The sequence below is a fragment of the Larus michahellis genome, chromosome Z (assembly GCF_964199755.1).
Source record: "Larus michahellis chromosome Z, bLarMic1.1, whole genome shotgun sequence".
NCBI lineage: Eukaryota > Metazoa > Chordata > Aves > Charadriiformes > Laridae > Larus > Larus michahellis.
Window position 1 is genome coordinate 77,514,333 of NC_133930.1, and position 18,701 is coordinate 77,533,033.

The window sequence follows — 18,701 nt, forward strand, 5'->3', positions numbered from 1 at the left end:
GATTGATTGATTTTGAGAGCCTTGACCTCTACTAGCAGAGGTGAAAGCCTTCCATGTTAATTCGCTTCCTCGGCAGCAGCAGGTCTCCATCCATTGCCCATCAGGCAACTCCATGAGGGGGGAGGACGTGAGGCAGGCAGGAGCTCCCAGAGGCTGCTGTGCTGGGGGAGCAGCATAAGCAGGTGTAAGCCTGGAGATACTTGTCTATGGTGTTGGCTGGTTTGGTTGTGTTTTATTTGAATGTGTTATAGAAAGTGTGCCAGCTCAACCATTTCCACACGATGCCAAAAAAGTCAGAAAGCAGAGGACTTACAGTGACAAGAGTGAGCAGTAAATACATGTGTTCAAGAGCTTCTTCATCAAGTGTCAAACATGTAGAGCTGATGGATTATTCATTTTCCTGTGTCAAATGTAGAGCTGTTTTTCTAAATAAATAGCCTCTTCTTCGTATTTTAAGGAAACGTGGAAATCTGAACACTGTGATATTGAGCAGATTCCACTGTCTTTCTTTCATGTGTGGAAAGGACATGTCTCCTCTCAGGAAAGCTGAGTCGTACTGTCTCTCTGCTTGTGGTAACAAAAGTGCTTCCAGTGGAGCTGTTAAGAACCCTGTTCCATTGAATCCAACACATTTTATGAGATACGTTGGCATCAGATAAGCTTTTATCATGATACATTTTACAGTTGGTCACTTCTGACTAGCGATCAAGGGAGAAACAAAACCTCTGTGAGTGAAAAGATGATCCTGAACTTCTGGACTTCTGAAAATGGGCTGTTTTAAGAAAATTGTGTCTTGAAAAGATATGCAATTTCCAATGCAGAATGAAAATACAAGTTTACTGGTTTGCCAAGATACAGTATATCCTTTTGGCAGTTCTGTTTCTTGATCTAGTGCATGGATGTTAGAGTATCTGAGCCATCATACCTCTGTTGTGCTGTTCAGAGGGAGGGGCAATCCTGATTTGAGATAGAGAATCTTTTAGTATAGAAAGGATGGGAAATAACAATATGGAACAGTGCTGTAACACAAACATTGTATGCAAATACCATAATGTGAGGAAACTTCCCTGAGTAATTCAAAAGTGAGTGTAAACAGAACAAAAATACATAGAGATCTCAGACTGACAGCTTTTTGTTGAAATTATTAAAATATAAAGCAAAATGCTAACTCAGATAGTATTTTCATGCCCTTTGATATTCACTGCAACTTAAAATTTCCAAAACATCATCCTTGCTAACCTCCCTAGAGATGTGAAAATCCTGCAGCCACTCATAAGAATGAATGGCAAAATTTGCTCGGTTGTACACGTTTTCATATGGGCTCATATCTTTTGAGTTCAGTCCCGTGTTACCCAGATGAGGCGTGGTAAGGAGTTGCACGTAATTCTGAGTAGCGTGCCTTTACTGTTGTCCCACATCTGAGGTTTGAGCCTTGTAGTGAAGCAGGGAAGAGTGGGTTCTAGCTGTAGAATATCTAAAAAGGTTAATTCCTTGTGTTATAAAATTGTTAATTACAGCATTTCCGTGTTTACTGCTGAGCAAGAGGCATTTCTGGGAAGCTCCACACTGCCAGAAGCAGTTCTTTCTGGAAGCACTATGTGTAGGATTGCACTGGATGTGGTTGATACCTTGACCAAGTACAGTCTTATCAGCTGACAGGTATTATCTGCAGAGGAAACACCACTGTTGTACGGAATATAGTCCTGTTGTGATAGCTATTTTTCCAGCTGATTTCAGCAGGCTCAGGAAATATCTGTTGTGTAGTGACCTGTACAATCAATGGCATCCTTTTCAAAATGTCAGCATCTGTTTCAGACCTGAAAAAAACTTTGTTTGTGTTCTAATTGCAATTGCATAACTAATTGAAAAGAATAGATTTGTTGTTCAGAAATTCCACTTGGAAACAGTGATAAGACTTTTCAAAATGAAGTGGCTTAAGAAAGTGGAAGGCGGCAGCATGTTGCTGTAAAAGCAATTTTCCAGGTATGTGAACATACTTATGCAATTGCTCTGATTTTTATAGAAAACATTAATAAAGATTGATGGACTCCACTGCGTCTAATTCCTGTGTCCAGTGGTTCCTAAGACGGTGAGCTGACTGAAAGCAGAGCTGCCAGAAGTCAAAATTTCTTTTTCTCTTCTCTGTTCTTAAGTTATCCTAATAATTGACTAATATAAACTTGCTTATTGCACCTTCTATATCCTGCCTAGGACAGGAGGGTGGAGGCACTACGTGTCTATAAATGAAGATAGTTATTTGAAAGAATTGCATTCTTGGTTGTCCTTTGGTTGCCTAACAACCACATCTGAATTTTCAGACAGTGACTTAGGATGATAAGTGAATTTTTAGGGTGAAAAATTTTACATCTTCATTGTTCTAAAAAGATACATAGAAAATGTTTATTATGTACTAATGTCCACTTAGTTACAACAGCCAGAAGCAAATCAGTGATAAGAACGCATGGGATGGAATAGCAGCTAGCATATTCATTTTTACAGAAATGTATACCAAAAATCTCAATTTGTTTGAAACCTTTGTAATTTCTCATGAAATAAGAACAAACTAGGAACGACATTAAGTCTGTTTTTATTTTTTCATGGGGATTTTTTTCCAGCCACTGTATTTATTGTATTTTTTACACTGTTACCTTTTCCACTTTACTAGAGAGCTGTCATTTAAGGAAAGAATGCACAATAAAGGCGGAAAAGATGAAACAAACAGTTGACAAGTGAAAGACATTTTTTGCAAAATTGTTTGGTAGAAATTGCCCAAAATGTAAATATCTTTTCCACACCAGCAAAAAATGGCAGGCTGTCAAATTTCAGATGAAAAATGGAGGAAAATTTCCTGAGACCCTGTTCCAAACTCTTTCTTCCCCACCTTTTTCTTTGTTTGGAAAAATTTCTGGACAATACTTGAGGTACGCAAACTGCTAGTCAGAAAGTGGAGATTAGCTAGAACTTTGTACCAAAGCAGGCACAGGGAAAGAGGAGCATTGGGTTCATCCAGTTGCCATCCCCAAACTCAATGTATGAGCATGTGAATATCATGTTTGTTGGAAATAAGTGTAACAAAAGTCTGTGGGAGATCTTATGGAAGGGAAAGGCTGTATTTATTTACAAAATCTCTGAGTAACTTGATTTTACTTGCATTCATTCTCTTACAGTGTTCATTTACTCTTGTTCTCACACCCACATACTTGCAGGCGCCAAGATTTCCGTTCCCAAGTCCAGCACCACTTGTGTGCAGCACACAGGACAAGGGCGGACAGTGTCTGACGTGTTATCTCCCTGGGGTCCTTCTGGACTCAAGACAGCACAGTAGGTATGGGACAGGTCTTCCATAATCTTTAGGAGGCTGCATTTGCTATGGAAATGTCCTGTCCATCAGGATTTTTGCTTCCTGTGGCTTCTTTAATCTCAAACAAGGTTGTTGCTTGTTGTCTGTTTTCCCTTGTTTGTTTGGAATGCTTGTCTGTTTCTGGGATAGGGCGTTGGAAGGAGATTCTTCAGTTGTTGGAGTAATGGCATAGGCAATGTTGCTCTATCCTATTGCCATCTTCTGATGTGGGGATGGAGGTCATTGGTGCTGTGGTTGTGTCAGGGTGCAGCCTTCTGGCCTTTGCGGAAGCAATGTGTTCCCCACTCTTGCTTCTGGAATTCATATCCATTCTTACTTACTATTGGTTATTATTATTATTACTATCCATTCTTCTTATTTCTGTCCATCCAGACACACACGTTTATATTCTTATGTCATTTATACCAACCTTAATGCTTCTGTTACACATCCTGAGATGTTCAGTCTAGCTGGCTGTCCCACAGCTCTGTCAGTACACCAGTTACTGCACTGTTTCTCAAACTTTCCTAAATCAGAGCAATAAGTAGGTTGTTGCCTCCTTCCCTCCCTCCCTCCGTCTCACTTCTTTCTCATGGTATAATCCTTTTCCAGGAAGACCTTTACAGAATGTGGTAATTTTACAGAGTGCTATGCCTGGAGCTATGAAAACGTCTACAGCTCTTACTTCTGAAGTATCCACATCTTAATTTACAGGAGTGTGTACTGCGCTTTCAGCTATGTCAGCAGAACACAGAAAAGGTGAATACATTTAGAAGTAGGCTTCTTTTATTTTTTCTTGTCTAATTTTCATGGTAGCGTAGTGAATTGGGATGTGGGAGGCATGGCTCCTGCTTCCCTTGCTGCTCATCTCCTAATGGGAACTGTTGTTCAAAAATTAAGAATTGCACTTCCTACTACTGTAATTTGGTACATTTCTCAAGGGTCTGTGAGTCTATAAAATTAGGAGAGAAACATTTAACCTCAAACACTTCATCTGATCTATCACTTTTTTGTTTGCTTTTTAATTATGAAGTGGCTTCTTTGTGATGATCCTTGCAAGTTTCTAATCATATGGTGAGGCAGAGCAGTTCTGCAGATTGACCTTTCTGGAGATGTACATTATTTCTGCTTTGGGTATTTTTTTGTTTCAGGGAATTTTTTTCCATTTTAGAAACAAGATTTTATGGATTGGTTTTCTCATTTCCCTAATAAATTGAGTACTTCTGCAAAAATAAAAATCTTAATGCTGACTTTAATAAGTTTTTGGTTGGGTTTTTTGGCGTTTTTGGTTAGTTTTTTGTTGTTTTTTTTTAGTTTTATTGCAGGCTAAGTGCTTGCAACGTATGTGGAAGAGCTGATCATAAGGACATTTACATTACTCCCATGAACATACATAACTCCCATGCTGGATTTTATTCTGAAAACTTCCAGAGTGGTGAAGCCTCTGTTTTAAATGCACTTGTATGTCTTGCGTGAGAAGGATAATATTACTTAAGGATCTTCCAGAACATCCCCCCTGTACAGAAGTCTTTTGCTGTTTAAAGACTGATCTGAAGTCTGCAATCAGCTGGAGCCTTCACTACGTCCTCATGAGTGTCAGGGACCAGCAATGCAGCAGGCAGGATTTAGCACACTCCCAGCAGAAAAAGCAAGGGGAAGACAGCTGAAACTTGCTCAGTGACACTTGGAATTACTTTGTATTATCAGACTCCTACAGCATGCTGTAAAACTTGGGATAGCAGCTCTTGATCAAAGAAAGCTCATGTTGCTTTTATTAATGCGCGAGAGGGTGTATAAAGTCATACTTTACGCCTGATAATACGTAATCTCTTTGTACCGTTTTTGGCATTGCAGGTGCAGTTGCTCATAAAGCATCACGTCCTGTTTGTTCAGTGCACCGCCGCACACACAGGATAAGCGCAGGTGTCACCCGGCGCATTTTGCAGTTGTGTCACGCAGGTCTGGATTCCATCTGAGGGACAGAGGCCGCGGTGATGCTGCAGTTCACACAGAACGATGAGCCTGTGCCTTTGGCTTCAGTGAGGAACGTGTTGGATGAAAGTGATAATATAAATTGAGAGCAAGTTTTATACTTTGCAGGATTGTGAGATTTTGCCTTTATTTAAAGCTCAGCTAGGGCTGAGCAGACCTCTGGAATGCATTCTCTGCATTTGATACTAGCTCACGGGCTGTCTTCAGGGAAGTCCTTTTGCACTGCCTGAATACACGAGATGCAGAAATCATTGGTACTGACAGACTGAAGTTTGAAAAGTTATTACGTGGTAATGAAAAGAAAGTAGCAGGAAAAAATGCCGCGGCTGATGACAGGCAAATGATCAACATTTGAAAATGACACTGCAAGAGAATCCTGGATTACTCTTCTTTAATTCTTCATTGTCATGGCAAACATTTATAAAAACCATCTTGCCTTTTTATAAACAGGACTTTGTGGTGTTTGAAGGACTTCTCAATACAGAAGTTGAGCATAGAAACATGGAGAAAAAACAGAGCAGAAGTAAAGACCATTCAAGTTATACAAATAAATGTATGGGAGTATGCAGCAGTTCTTAAAAGCAAAACTGAAGCCTTATAAGTCGGTTTCTTTAATCTCATTTTGGTTGCTCAGTAGTATCTGACATTATATAGTTCATTAAACAAGTGAACCTCTGTACTGATTTTCCGAAACCTGCTGTAAAATGCACCTTAATAGTCTAATTCCTTTGTTTCTAATTGCTTTTTTGCCCTTTCAGTTACTCCTGAGACTGAGCAAATATTACTAACCTCAAGTAACTTTGTCTCAGTTAGCTTAAATTGGAAAGTCTTACAGCTTTATTCCTGCTAAAATGGTCTTCATTGCTGGTAATCCATCAAAGAAAGATATTATGCCTCTCTGAGACCAGATCAGATAAGCTCTAAGTCCACTGAGTGTAAAGAATCCAGTTGGTTTATGTGTAAATACTTCTCCTTGGAGCATCTAACAAAAATGATAAGGAAAATCAGAGAAAGTGAAAGACTAATAGGTTGCAGTTTCACTTTCAGGAAAGTTTTGCAGTTTTCTCTATTACAGAGAAAACACCGAGTTTTTCTATTACAGAGAAAACTCTGTTTTTAAGATTATTCTTCGATTACGGGTCTGATCTGGTCTAAGGTCTGGCAGCAAAGGTTCTTTCTTAGCTTGGAGGAGGCTGTATTTCATACTGAGGGAGAGAGCTGAAGTGATGCTGAGCTCCTGCAGGTTCCCCTGGCATTGCCTCGGTGCCCGTCTGTTCACACCACATGGCCCAGCATTTGGTTTATGCTGCCTTGGCTAAATGAACTCCTGGGATTTACAGTGTGGCTTCAGAAAACAAGAACCGTATGCGAGATACTGGCTTTAAAGGTTCGCACTTTTTAGTTTTTAAAGTACTAAGCTTGAGGATGTATTTTGCTTATTAGCAAGTCCACTTTTTTTTTTTTTTGTCTTCTGGGGGGGGATTTCAGTGCATGCACAAAACCCACAAGTCTGGCTCTTCAGTTCCCTCTTGCTGACAGTAAGGATCATAGTAGGTGTTAAAATGGTTGTTACCAGTGGCAGTGCAATGGGAATCTGGGTTCCTTGCAGGGTGGAGTAAGTTATATCACCACGACTGTGAATGTGCCCTCGAGGTGACAGGGTCATGACTTTATGCAATGGAAACCTGCTTAATGCAAAAAAAAAAAAAAGGGCGGGAATATGCTTAACACAATGGTTATTCACATGAGAAGCGTACTGAGACATCATTTCTCTTACTGCAAACAGCTGAAGTTGGAAAAGAATGCAAAGCTTGGCTGTTACTGAATCTGATGGTAATTTGGCTTTGAGTGTAACTAAGGCAGAATTAGGCCTAATGTATTGTTAAGTTTTGAGTCCTAAAAAATCACAAGAATTCTAGGACGGATAGGCTGTCACATACGTAGATGTGTTTCCTGCCAGTTTATCATCAGAAATGGGCAGCAACTGCTTTTAAAGGGTTTCTGGTTTCCAGTGTTGGCGAGCATTTTCCAAAACATGAGTGTAACGGAGGTTATCAGTCTCCTTGACTCAAAAATCTGAAATCAGGATGCCACTAACTGCAGGACTGAAAAATGAGGGAAACAACCTTATCCCCAGCTCCTGGGGACTGAGCTGGGTTTTGGCTGGTCGGTAACCATTTCTGCAAGGCAGGGGCAGTCGCCTCAGGTCCTGCCTCTCTCAAAGAGGGTGGGTGGGCGCAGGGCACTGGGCTTTCATTATTTCTTTCTGTACATGCAGAATCTAGGGTCTGCATGTAGGGGGGCAGGGTGCTGCCTTGCTTATTCAGTCTGAAGAAAATGAGGAAGGATGAACGGATGGAGGGATGGGAGGAAGTGAGACGGGGAGGGAGGAAAAGCCAGGAAAGAGGGAGGCAGCGTGTTTTCAACTGAGACAGGAATAATGTTAATAGGAATAAATATAAGATCTTTCTATCAATGCAAAGAGTATTTAGAAAGACCAGGATGCATGACACGTGTGGAGGTTTTTTCTTTGTTTTGGCTTTGTTTGTTTTTGTTGAAGCATTTCACTTGCTGGCAGTTACAAATCAAATTCTCCAAGGAGAGCTGTAACAGGAGGAGAACAAGCAGAGAATTAAAACCTGGTCCCAGAGGTATATAACCTCCATTTCACTCGTCAGGGAATTGCAAGGGGGAACACGCTATGCTTGGGGAACGGTGAGTCGTTTTCTGTTTGCCATGATGCACAGCAGCTGAAAAAAGTACTCTTTTTCACTGACTTCTGAGGCAAGGCAATACGTTTACAAATACCGCCCAGAAGAACCTCTCCATTACCCAAAACTACCTTTGCAGAACAACTTACCGTTTTAGAAAGCGATCCTAGGGTTTATTTGTTTTTATTTTAACAGACCTCCCTCTGCTTCCTAGAACCTAAGTGAATAGGAATCATAAAATATTCATGCTAAATATAGACAGAAGGCACGTTCACCAACCCAACTAAAGGTTTACTGAGCTTGTGCTTATTATTGAGAACCTGTGAAGTCCTAAATATTTAAACTGAAAGAGATTAAGGGAAGTGTGAAAAAATTGCTTTTTGGCGTACTCGGAAAACCCTGTTGATCTACAGAGAACATGCTTAAACCCTCAAGAGGAAAGTGGGAGAAAACGGAGAGAGAGAAAAAATATATTTGTATGTTTAATTTTGCATTTTGAATGTTAGAGCTTGTTCAAAGGTTTTTGTTGGGTTTTTGTTGTGGGGTGGTGTTTTGTTTTGTTTTGTTTTTTGGCTAATTAAAAAGGCTTTTGCCCATAGTAAATCTACAAAATGTTCAAGCTGAAAATGAAAATGATTGTTTTGAAAATTAATACTTAGAGGGGTTTGAGTTCCTTCTACCTCTGACTTCTTCCCTCTCTTCTTTTCTCTGACAAGCACACACAAAACATGCTCTCTGGCAGCTCCAGATAGTAAAAAGAGTTTTAAAAGCCCAAATAGCTTTCTGTTGAAAAGTTCTGTTTTCAAAAAGAATGCTTTTGCAGAGTTAAATTCTTCCTAACTTTAATGGCACTGTGTAATTCAGTATGTTCTCTACTGTTTCACCTGATCTACTTTTAGATGAGGTTTCCTCATGGCCCTTGGGAGAACATTTCACAGGCTAAGTAAGAATGCATGTAAGTGTACAAGCCTACACTTACACGTATTCTGTGCCTGCACCTAAAAAGACCAAAAAAAAGAAAGAATGCAAAGAAAATGTAGCTGCTGCAAGTTTGAGGTTGACAACAAGTTGGTTTCTGACACCTTTTTTGTTTCACTGCCAGTGTAGGAGGCAACTGGCTGTTTAAACATCACTATTTAGCTCATCACCTCAAGGAACAGAGTGTTCAGCCTGAGAAGTATCTTTGGTATAGGCCGGTGAAGGCTATGATAGCGACACACTCATTTCTGTGTGCCTTTTGTTTCTGTCGGCTTAGAAAATAGCACTTTTTTAAAACCATGTTAAGCTCATTCAAACTGAAGGTGAAGCAAAGGCATCTGTCCTGTTCCCTGAAACTTCTACTGATTTTAACTATGTCATTTTCCCTTCACACCATAGGTTTCTTGGTCTGTGTGTAAACGAAAGATAATTTTATAAGATTGTCTGGGTAATGGGACTCATTTTCCATCTTTTGTTCTACTGCAGTATCGTACTAGCGAGTTGGGCTGGCATTTGCCTCCACAGCTCTGCTCCCAGTTAGACCTTTGTGATTCTAGTCATAACTGGAGGACAGCAGGTTTTGTTAGTCAGATGCCGTTTTGGTAAATGCGGATGAGAGAATGCAGGCATTTGATTAGTATGGAGATAAACAGCATTAATAGTCATGTTTCACTCCAGTGGTTTTAAATCAGCTAGGCAGCCTGTTCTTGGCAGCTCATATCCTGAGCTGTCTTCTGCCGTGTCTCAAAACAAAATGCCACTTGTGAAAGTGATGTTAAAACAGCCGTTCTTCTATGCATGCACCAGCACCGAACTTGTGTGTGGGGCTGGTCAAAACAGCTGAGCTCCAACAAAAACATTTCTGATTGCACTGCTATGCCCGAAAACCAAAAAGCCTTCCCGGGTTGTATCCACTGAAAGACAGGCAGAGAACTACTACCATTGTGAAGGAAATGCAAGCATTTCCATGCTTCTTGCCTCCAAGGGCCATGCATGTAACATCTTGTGTTGATGTCAGGGTTATACAAAATGGGTGTGCAGAATTGCACTCCATGCTTGTCTTAAAGCCTTTGCTCCCAGAGTCCAGAGGTTACGTTATCCCCGTCTCTCTCTCTGGCTTTTTATTTGTCCTGTGCACAACGCTTTCAAAGAAAAGCTTTATGATAGGAAGATGTGCATTCCAAAAGCTCAACAAACAGGAAAAGATTAATCAAAGAGTGTTAAATTAAGAATAATAATTTTCAAGTAAATACTGTAAATTATGAGCATTTTTCTCATGATTTTAGAATTCTCACATGTAGTTTGTCATTTCTTACTGAAGAGCCCTTGAAAGTGCATCCAGCTTGCTTTGACCCTTTTCAAAGTTGTTCTCAAATATTTTGATTATGGATAATCATGTGGTTTCATGACTTAGGAACAAAATCAATAACAACAGCAACTAAAGCAAAAAATGGTGTGGAAACATAAAATCATTTCAGTTGGAAGAGATCTTCAAAATCATCAAGTCCAGCCATTAACCCAACGCTGCCAAGTTATCACTAAACCATGTCCCTGAGCATCACATCTACACACCTTTTAAGTACCTCCAGGGATGGTGACTCGACCACTTCCCTGGGCAGCCTGTTCCAATGCTTGACAACCCTTTCAGTGAAGAAATTTTTACTTATATCCAACCTAAACCTCCCCTGTCCCAACCTGAGGCCATTTCCTCTTGTCCTATCACTTGATACTTGGCAAAAGAGACCAACGCCCCCCTCGCTACACCCTCCTTACAGGTAGTTGTAGAGAGCAATAAGGTCTTCCCTCAGCCTCTTTTCTGCATTAATTGATGAAGATTTTGAACAGCAGCGGTCCCAGTAGGGCCTCTGAGGGACACCACTTCTCAATGATCTCCATCTGGACATTGATCTGTTGACCACTACCCTCTGGATGCGACTGTCCAATTCACTGTCCACCAAGCACTCCATCCGTCAAATCCATATCTCTCCAATTTAGAGAGAAGGATGTTGTGGGGGACTGTGTCAAAGGCCTTACAGGACTCCAGATAGATGATATTCATAGCTCTTCCCTTTTCCACTGATGTAGTCACTCCATCAGAGATGGCAACTAGGTTAGTCCGGCAGGACTTGCCCTTGGTGAAGCCATGTTGGCTGTCTGGAATCCCCTCTCTGTCCTCCATGTGCCTTAGCATAGCTTCTAGGAAGATCTTTTCCATGATCTTCCCAGGCACAGAGGTGAGGCTGACAGGCTAGTAGTTCCCAGGATCCTCTTTTCTACCCTTTTTAAAGATGTGTACGATGTTTCCCTTTTTCCAGTCACTAGGGACTTCACCTGACTGCTGTGACTTTTCAAATATCATGGAGAGTGGCTTGGCAACTACATCAGCCAATTCCCTCAGAACTCTGGGGTGCATCTCATCAGGTCCCATAGATTTCTGTAAGTTCTGGTTCCTCAGGTGGTCTCGAACCTGATCTTCTCTTACAGTGGGAGGGACTTCGCTCCCCCGTCCCTGCCTTGTGGTCCATCCAATCGAGAGGTGTGGGAAGAGAGGTTGCCAGAGAAGACTGAGGCAAAGAAGTTGTTGAGAACCTCAGCCTTCTCCTCATCTGTTATTACCAGTTTGCCAGTCTTGCTCATCTGGGGGGGTATGCTTTCTTTGATCTTCCTTTTCTGGCTGACATACCTGTAGAAGCCCTTCTTATTATTCTTTGCGTTCCTTCCCAGTTCAGCTCCAGCTGTGCGTTGGTCTACCTGACCCCATCCCTACACAACGGGGCAGTGTCCCTATACTCTTCCCAGGATACCTGTCCCTGCTTCCACTGCCTGTGCATTTCCTTCTTGCCCTTTTATTTGACCAGCAGGTCTTGACTTAGCCATGCTGATCTCTTGCCTTCTTTTCCGGATTTCTCACACCTGGGCCTTGAGCGCTCTTTTGCTCTAAGGAAAGCATCCTTCAAGATCTGTCAGCTCTGTTCTGCTGCGCTGTTCTCTTGTCCCTGACAGCAGTTTACCAGGGTGTCCTTATTGACTAATATACATATGACTCCTTGAAGAGCTAAAAGTTTGCTTTCCTGAAATTCAGGGTCCTGACTTTACTCTTCCCCTGACCCATGTCCCTCAGGACCACGAACTCCAGTGCATGATCACTGCAGCCCAGGCTGCCTCCAGTCTCGACGTTAGCAATTAGCTCACTTGCATTGGTGACCATCAGGTCCAGTATCACATCTCCTCTGGTGAGGCTGTCTATTACCTGGCTTAAGAAGTTATCCTCAGTGCACTCCGGGAGTCTCCTGGATTGCCTGCAGCTCGCCATGCTACTTTTCCAGCAGTGTTGGGGTGGTTGAAGTCCCGCAGCAGGACAAGAACCTGCAAGTGCAGTGCCTCCTGTAGCTGGAGTGAGAAGGCTTCATCAATAGGCTCCCCTTGATTGGGCGTCCTGCAGTAGACACCAACCACAAGGTTCCCTTTGTTGCCTTGGTCTCTAATTCTTACCCAAAGGCTTTCAGCCTGCTCATGGCTGTTCTTCAGAGACAGCTCTTCACACTCTATCCATTTCTTGATGTAGAGGGCAATACTTCCACCCATCCTTCCTCGCCTGTCCCTTCTGACAGCCTGTAACCATCAATAGCCACACTCCAGTCATGGGATTTGTCCCACTAGGTTTCAGTAGCGGCAACTGTGTCTTTTCATACCTCTCCAAACACAGACAAATACTTGCCCTTTCGTTATTGGTCTGCAATTTCACATTACATCTGAATTTATTCTATGTGTCATGTTTCTCCTTTGTTCCCTTGTAATGCCGATAAACTGGTCTGCATTGCTTTAATGTCCCAGGACTGTTGCTGGGTTATTTACAGCCGTGGCACCTCCAATATCACCCTGTGCCTCTGATGTCACAGTCTCTTCTGTCATTCTGCAACTGTACTACTCTGTGCTGCGATTTTATTCCAGGTTCATAGATGATTTCCTCTACACAAAATAGTTCCATGTTAACATGGACTCTTAGTCGCAGAAATATACCAAAAGTATTGTAGTAACAGGCATTGCACCATCCAACTGTGCAAAGGGGAGCTAAAGAGGATTGGGGGAACAGTTACCTGGTTGTCACCTGCTGAGACAGCTACGCAAGATAAATCAAAGTTCCAGGCTGGCCAAGACAAAGCTGGGCAACACTGGAGGCCTTGCAGAGTTCGTAAAAATCCTGTGGCCTGTCACTAGTTATGGCAATATCACATTTACTGTCTACACTTCCCCCTTTGCTTCTGTAATTGTACCTCTTTGAATTTATTCTTCAAGCTGCCTGTTATCTTTATAGTTCTGTGTTCACTGAATTCCTCCTAAGCTTGTGGATTTAGTGAAAATTTGTGTCGATGAGTTACATGCATCTCAGGACTTTATTAGTACTGTGTATCCTTTCACTCAGTTTAATGGGAGAGCTCTTTCTCTGCAGTGGGCCATTGACTAAGACAACTTTGCATCATGTTGTTAATGAGCATATTAAACAGCATGGGTCTGGTGTGAGTCGGCCGGGGACCCAATTATCAGGGTGGCTGCTGAGTCCTGTTGTGTCTCTGGGGCTCTGCTTGGCTGGCAACGGTGAATGGGGTTTAGACCTACTTTTCTTTTGTAACCTTTAGGAGTGGATGACAGTTTGGATCTTTCACCTCATTACTTTTTTTTCCACCATTTCAACCTTCTTAGAAGTCTTGGGCAAAGTTCTTGAATTTCACAGTCTTCATGTTTTCCTTGTCTGGGTATTTTATGTCTCCAGATATGTTCTTCACCCTCTTGGCAGCTTATCCTTTCTGTTCCAGTTAAACCATGCTTGCAGTGCTGTGTGGCAAATAATGCATGCCTTTCTTTTTAACCCGTCTGTTGTTTTTTCTGGCGCTTTCCCTGTCTGCCTCTCTCTTCCCTCCACTTACTTACATTCATACTTTCCTCATAGAAATGTTAATATTACTGTCGTGACACACTAACTTTTCTGAAAATGTTGCGTGCTGACAAGGCTTTTACTTGCCCTGGATCCACGTAGAGATTACGTTAGTGTCAGAAGAATCAAACTGACCCAGGTGTTCAACATAACTTTGTTAAATCTGTTAGTCTGTGTGTTAACCCAGAGTTTACTCACACCTCAGCTGCAAGACTCACTTCTGTCTTCAGTAAAAATCTGCAGTTGGTTCCTGTGCTGCCCTGAGCACCCGTAATTGGATTTGAGTTGGTGATAGTGAAGAGGTGTGACTGTCTTTTAGCAGTCACATGAATGTTTGGAAAAAGCTTCTAAAAATTAAATTGGTTTCGGATTATTTTGGTGGATTACCTGGGCTGGCAACAATCTGCTAGATTATTCCAGGGAAAACAAAGTATTCAGAGAAACCCAGACTTCTGTTGATTAGGATTTATTCCAATCCCCCTTGTGCATACTTATCCTTGACAAGCAAATTCAACTTCACTGGCAGAAACATAGCTATGGCAATATAGAGGGCTTTATTTTTATACCCTGTGTGACCTTTCTGGCACGTTCGTTATCAGTAAGAGTTCACTTTCATTGACAGTGACCATATGGATGGTACCACGAAGGACAATTGACACATGGCTTAACCTGAAGTTTTGCATACCGTTGGTGTCTGGCTGGTTCGCTCTGCAAACTTCAGAAGCTGAGGGTTTTTTCAAAGGAACACGTCCTGCTGGTATCACTTGTGTTGATTTTTAATGACGTTTTCACATGAGAATGCTGAGCTAAGATTGTCTAAGGTCTGTGAGGAGCCCCTCTAAAACAGTGATATATAAGCAAATGTTTTATTCTTGTGTCTTGCTTTCTAGACAGGGTAGGGCTTCCTTCAAGAAGAGTCCTGGACAGAGAGATATATAAATCAAGTTGCTTTTTCCTATCTCTTATAAAACCTTGCCTGATGATAGAGAACATGCTAGCTTAAGATGGGAATTAATTTTATTCCTCTGACAGCAATGTCTTGATAAAAAGCAAACGTGAGATCTCTCCCAGCTGAAGTCACTGGCAGGCCCTGGCAGCGGCCAGGCTGTCCCAGGATTGATGCAAAATTTGTGGAATTCCTTCTTAACATATCTTAATGTTTTCTAGTTTTCTGTAAGTCCAGCTGTGTCCACAAATCAGCACTGGAAGGGACAGATCATTTGAAAACGCAGCGTCAAGTGTTAGATTTGGACAGTGAATCTGCAGGTGGTTTATAATGACTGGGAGGCTGTTTTGCATTGTAATTTATGTGGATACTGCCATTGTGAAAACGGGAGGCAGAAAGGGCTGGTAGCCCTTTTCAGTTGTTTATTTCTCTGTGTACCCACTGGCAGTTAAAGAGATGCCTGATCGCTTAAGTTAAAAGATGGGAAACGGACATTAGCTCCTGCATGTTAGCAGCCATTGCTCTGGTGCTGTATGTTTGGTATCATTGCCTAAATGTAGTGGTTGCAAGTGTGCTGAAATCTTTCCAAAGCTTTCTGTGCTAGAAATTTGTGATGCATTAGCTCTGATACTTCACACAACTTTTCTTTCTCAAGATTCCATCCTGCTACTTGTTGTTATCGCCAGCACATTAAACACTGCCATTGCTTTGTTAGGGAAGACACGTTGTTGTTTTGCATCTTGGGACTTCAGTATCTCTTTGCAAACAGGTCTTGAAATGAAAAGATCTTTTTGAAAGTAACTCTCAAGAGAACAATGCTGTAAAGTAATTTATATTTCCAAAATACTTGAAAAGCACTATCATATGTTCCTGATTGTTTGGGGAAGCTGGCTATGTTTAGCTGTCACAGTCATTCTCTTACGAGCAAATACCTCCCGTTGTGATAATTGTTGTATTGCTTATCTTGGGACCCTTTTATGCCAATCATTATTATTGTGAGCTTTGCTCCGCGGGACCAAACTCATTACAGTGGATCTCCTCCTCCCCACTGTCATCCATCTCTCTGTCAATTTCCTGCTGTTTTTTTCCTTTGTGCCAGGATGAACAGGGAGGTGGGGTTTGGAGACATTCCAGTTTTGTCAGTAGGAGCAGGTGAAAACGTTCAGCCACTGCACGCAAGGAGAGGTCCTCTGGGTCCACTTCGTACTCGTCAGCACTGAGAGAGTGGTTGCACACTCATTAATGCCAGATCAGCGGATCGCCAAGCGGCGGTAAATTCATCTGGGTGAGGCGGTGGGCCTGCGACTGCGGTTCTGCTGAATTCGCTGAATGCACAATCTGGCTTTTCTGGGGCATTTTAGCAGCTGTAAGAGGACAGGCAATACTTGATTCAGCACACGGCCTGCAATTGTCGTTAACCAGTGATCTTCCTTTTAATAATTCTCAGTTACAGCTGTGCTTAGTACCTGAACAATGCATGGAGACACACAGCTCTGGTGCCCTTGATCCAAGTATTGGGAGACTGAAAGCTGAACTTTTAGTTAAAGTGAGACACAGTCTTAGTGTCTCTCTCTGAAGGGAGTCTTAGCTGTTGCTGAACGCTGTTATTTGTGGAAGCTTTATCCCTGCCTTCAGTGACTGTACCTTTAGCTCAGCAGTGCTTTGTAAAATTCAGCTCTGGCCATTTTTATGGCAGCTGTGCTCTCTGCAGACATCATTAATGCATCCGACTGCAGAAGGAGCAGAAGCATCTCCCTGTGGATGTACCTGTCAGTGGCAGTGGAGGGCAACAATTTGGTCTGTGTTTGGCCACTTTTAAATGATGAGCAGCTGGAGAAAAAATGTCTCACAGACCCTTTGTGTGCCTGATCTACAGACCTTGGGTGTCTTTCGCAACACTTCCTACGGAGAAGTGGTTAAAGGAGCCACACTCAAGGAGTTACTCTCCTGTGGAGAAAGCTGAAGCAGCTTTTTGTTTTGGAGGAATCGGGGTCAGGCCCTGGTCTGTTGGGCAAGATGCCAGCCATCACACAGATGGTGTTGAGTCTTACTCTACATACAAGGGTAAGTACATGCATAATGGTGGCTTTTAATCTGAGCTCTTGACCATGTTGTATGATTGATGCCTAGCTTTATAGATGGGATGGTACAACATCCCATGGCTCCACTGGAAGCTCCAAGAAGAAACTTGCAGCTCTTATGATCCCATCATCTATTGAATAATTATAATCATGATGGAGTTATGAATGGATAATTGGTAGGTGACATTAACAGCTAAAAGAGTGAGCCTACATTTCTGAAATACTGGCTTAAACTTGTGAAGATAGAGTAAAGGGGACCTACCACAGCTGCTAACGTGCCCCATTGTATCCACTGGTAGCGACAAGCCATAGACTGAGGTAATTTCATTAGCTTTAAGATTTCAGTTAGGCCAACAATAAATTCAAGACTCTTGATGTAAGGTATATTTTTTTGGCCCACATAGATCACATGAGTTCATCGACTTGGTGTAGAAAGTGGGCAAGTCAGTCTGGGGGCCTTCGTGGCATGTTGGGGCACCATTGTGGACCAGGTAATGTGTGTGTGTGCAGACCTGACAAGTTCCAGTGCTCCTATTAATGAGATACTGGAAATCTTCAAAGGGAATTTTGGAGCACCATTTGCTGCTGTAAAATGAGAAGGTTGAGGAATAAGGGAAGATACAGAAATGTGCAACCAGAGACATACCAAGTTGTTACAAAACTACTGAGCTGACCCCCGGCTTGGCTGTAAAATTAGGCCCTTTAAATAAAAATATGTGCACTGAATGGCTTCTTAAATAAGAAAGAAGTATATGCCTTACCATGGCTGAATGAGAAAATGCTGTGCAAGCTTCTGCTACAGCTGCTCAGTGCGAGGCTGTAAAAGCTGGGTTAGATGTATCCCCTGCAGCCACAAATCATCATTATGGGGAGGTACATTGACTTCTGCAAGCTTTAAAAGGAATATCAAACGGTGAAAAGTTAGACTGGAGGAAAGAGTATGTGCGAAATAAAAGCATATTTGGGTCAGAAGAGATTGTCTGTGTCTGTCTGTGGTGCTCTAAACCAGTCGTCTCCAAAGTGGGGCGCACACACCCCAACAGGTGCGTAAGACAGTCCGTTGGGGTGTGGAAGAAAGTATTTTTGTATCTTAATACATTTTTAGAAAAGCGTTTATTTCATCTTTAGCTCACCCTTTTTAATTCCTATTTTTCTGTGTGTTTCATAATTTACATAATATGCTAGTAAAGTAGTACCTGTATATGATTTATAAATCACAGACATTGTTGGGGGGGGATGTGTGCTCAGAATTTTTTTACTGATAGGGATTTGCGATCACAAAAATTTGGGGAGTGCTCTTCTAAACAAGAGCTGTGGACAAGACCTACATGCCGATCAGGCTGCATATAGAATAGCTGTGGTGAATGGTCTTGCCCAGGAGGACTTGTAATTTTAGGGCCTATAAATATGTGAACTACATGTCCTGAGGCAGAACACTGGGAAGAGAAATAGGAGTGTTTGGGAGGAAAATAAATGATTGCAAGCTAAAGAAGTCGTCCTAGGGCTAGGAAAGACAAAAAGGCAGTACAAACTGCTACCTTTGCAAGCGGTGATTTCCCACTACTCTCGAGAAAAGTGGTGTTAAAAGTGTGTGTGTGGGAAGAAGGTTGTGGCAGGTACCTTTGCTTAGCGTGAAGGTCGTGGGGGGAGTTGACGTTTTGGGGCTTTTGGTGGAGAGCAGTACAAGAAAAGAAAGAAAACCTGGTGCCCCCAACCTCTC

The 18,701-nt window shown here is 42.1% G+C and overlaps 1 protein-coding gene across 4 annotated transcripts in view; it reads left to right on the plus strand.

Annotated features, from left to right (window-relative positions):
• The window catches only part of PLPPR1 (phospholipid phosphatase related 1), a 137,615-nt gene that overhangs the window by 33,362 nt on the left and 85,552 nt on the right, over positions 1 to 18,701 (plus strand). The window contains exon 3 of one of the 4 annotated variants that reach the window (XM_074570197.1): positions 3,207 to 3,325. The exons of the other annotated variants lie outside the window; for them this stretch is intronic. The gene's annotated coding sequence lies outside the window, so the exon portion shown is untranslated. The remainder of the gene's footprint in view (positions 1 to 3,206; positions 3,326 to 18,701) is intronic. 4 annotated transcript variants of the gene reach the window in all.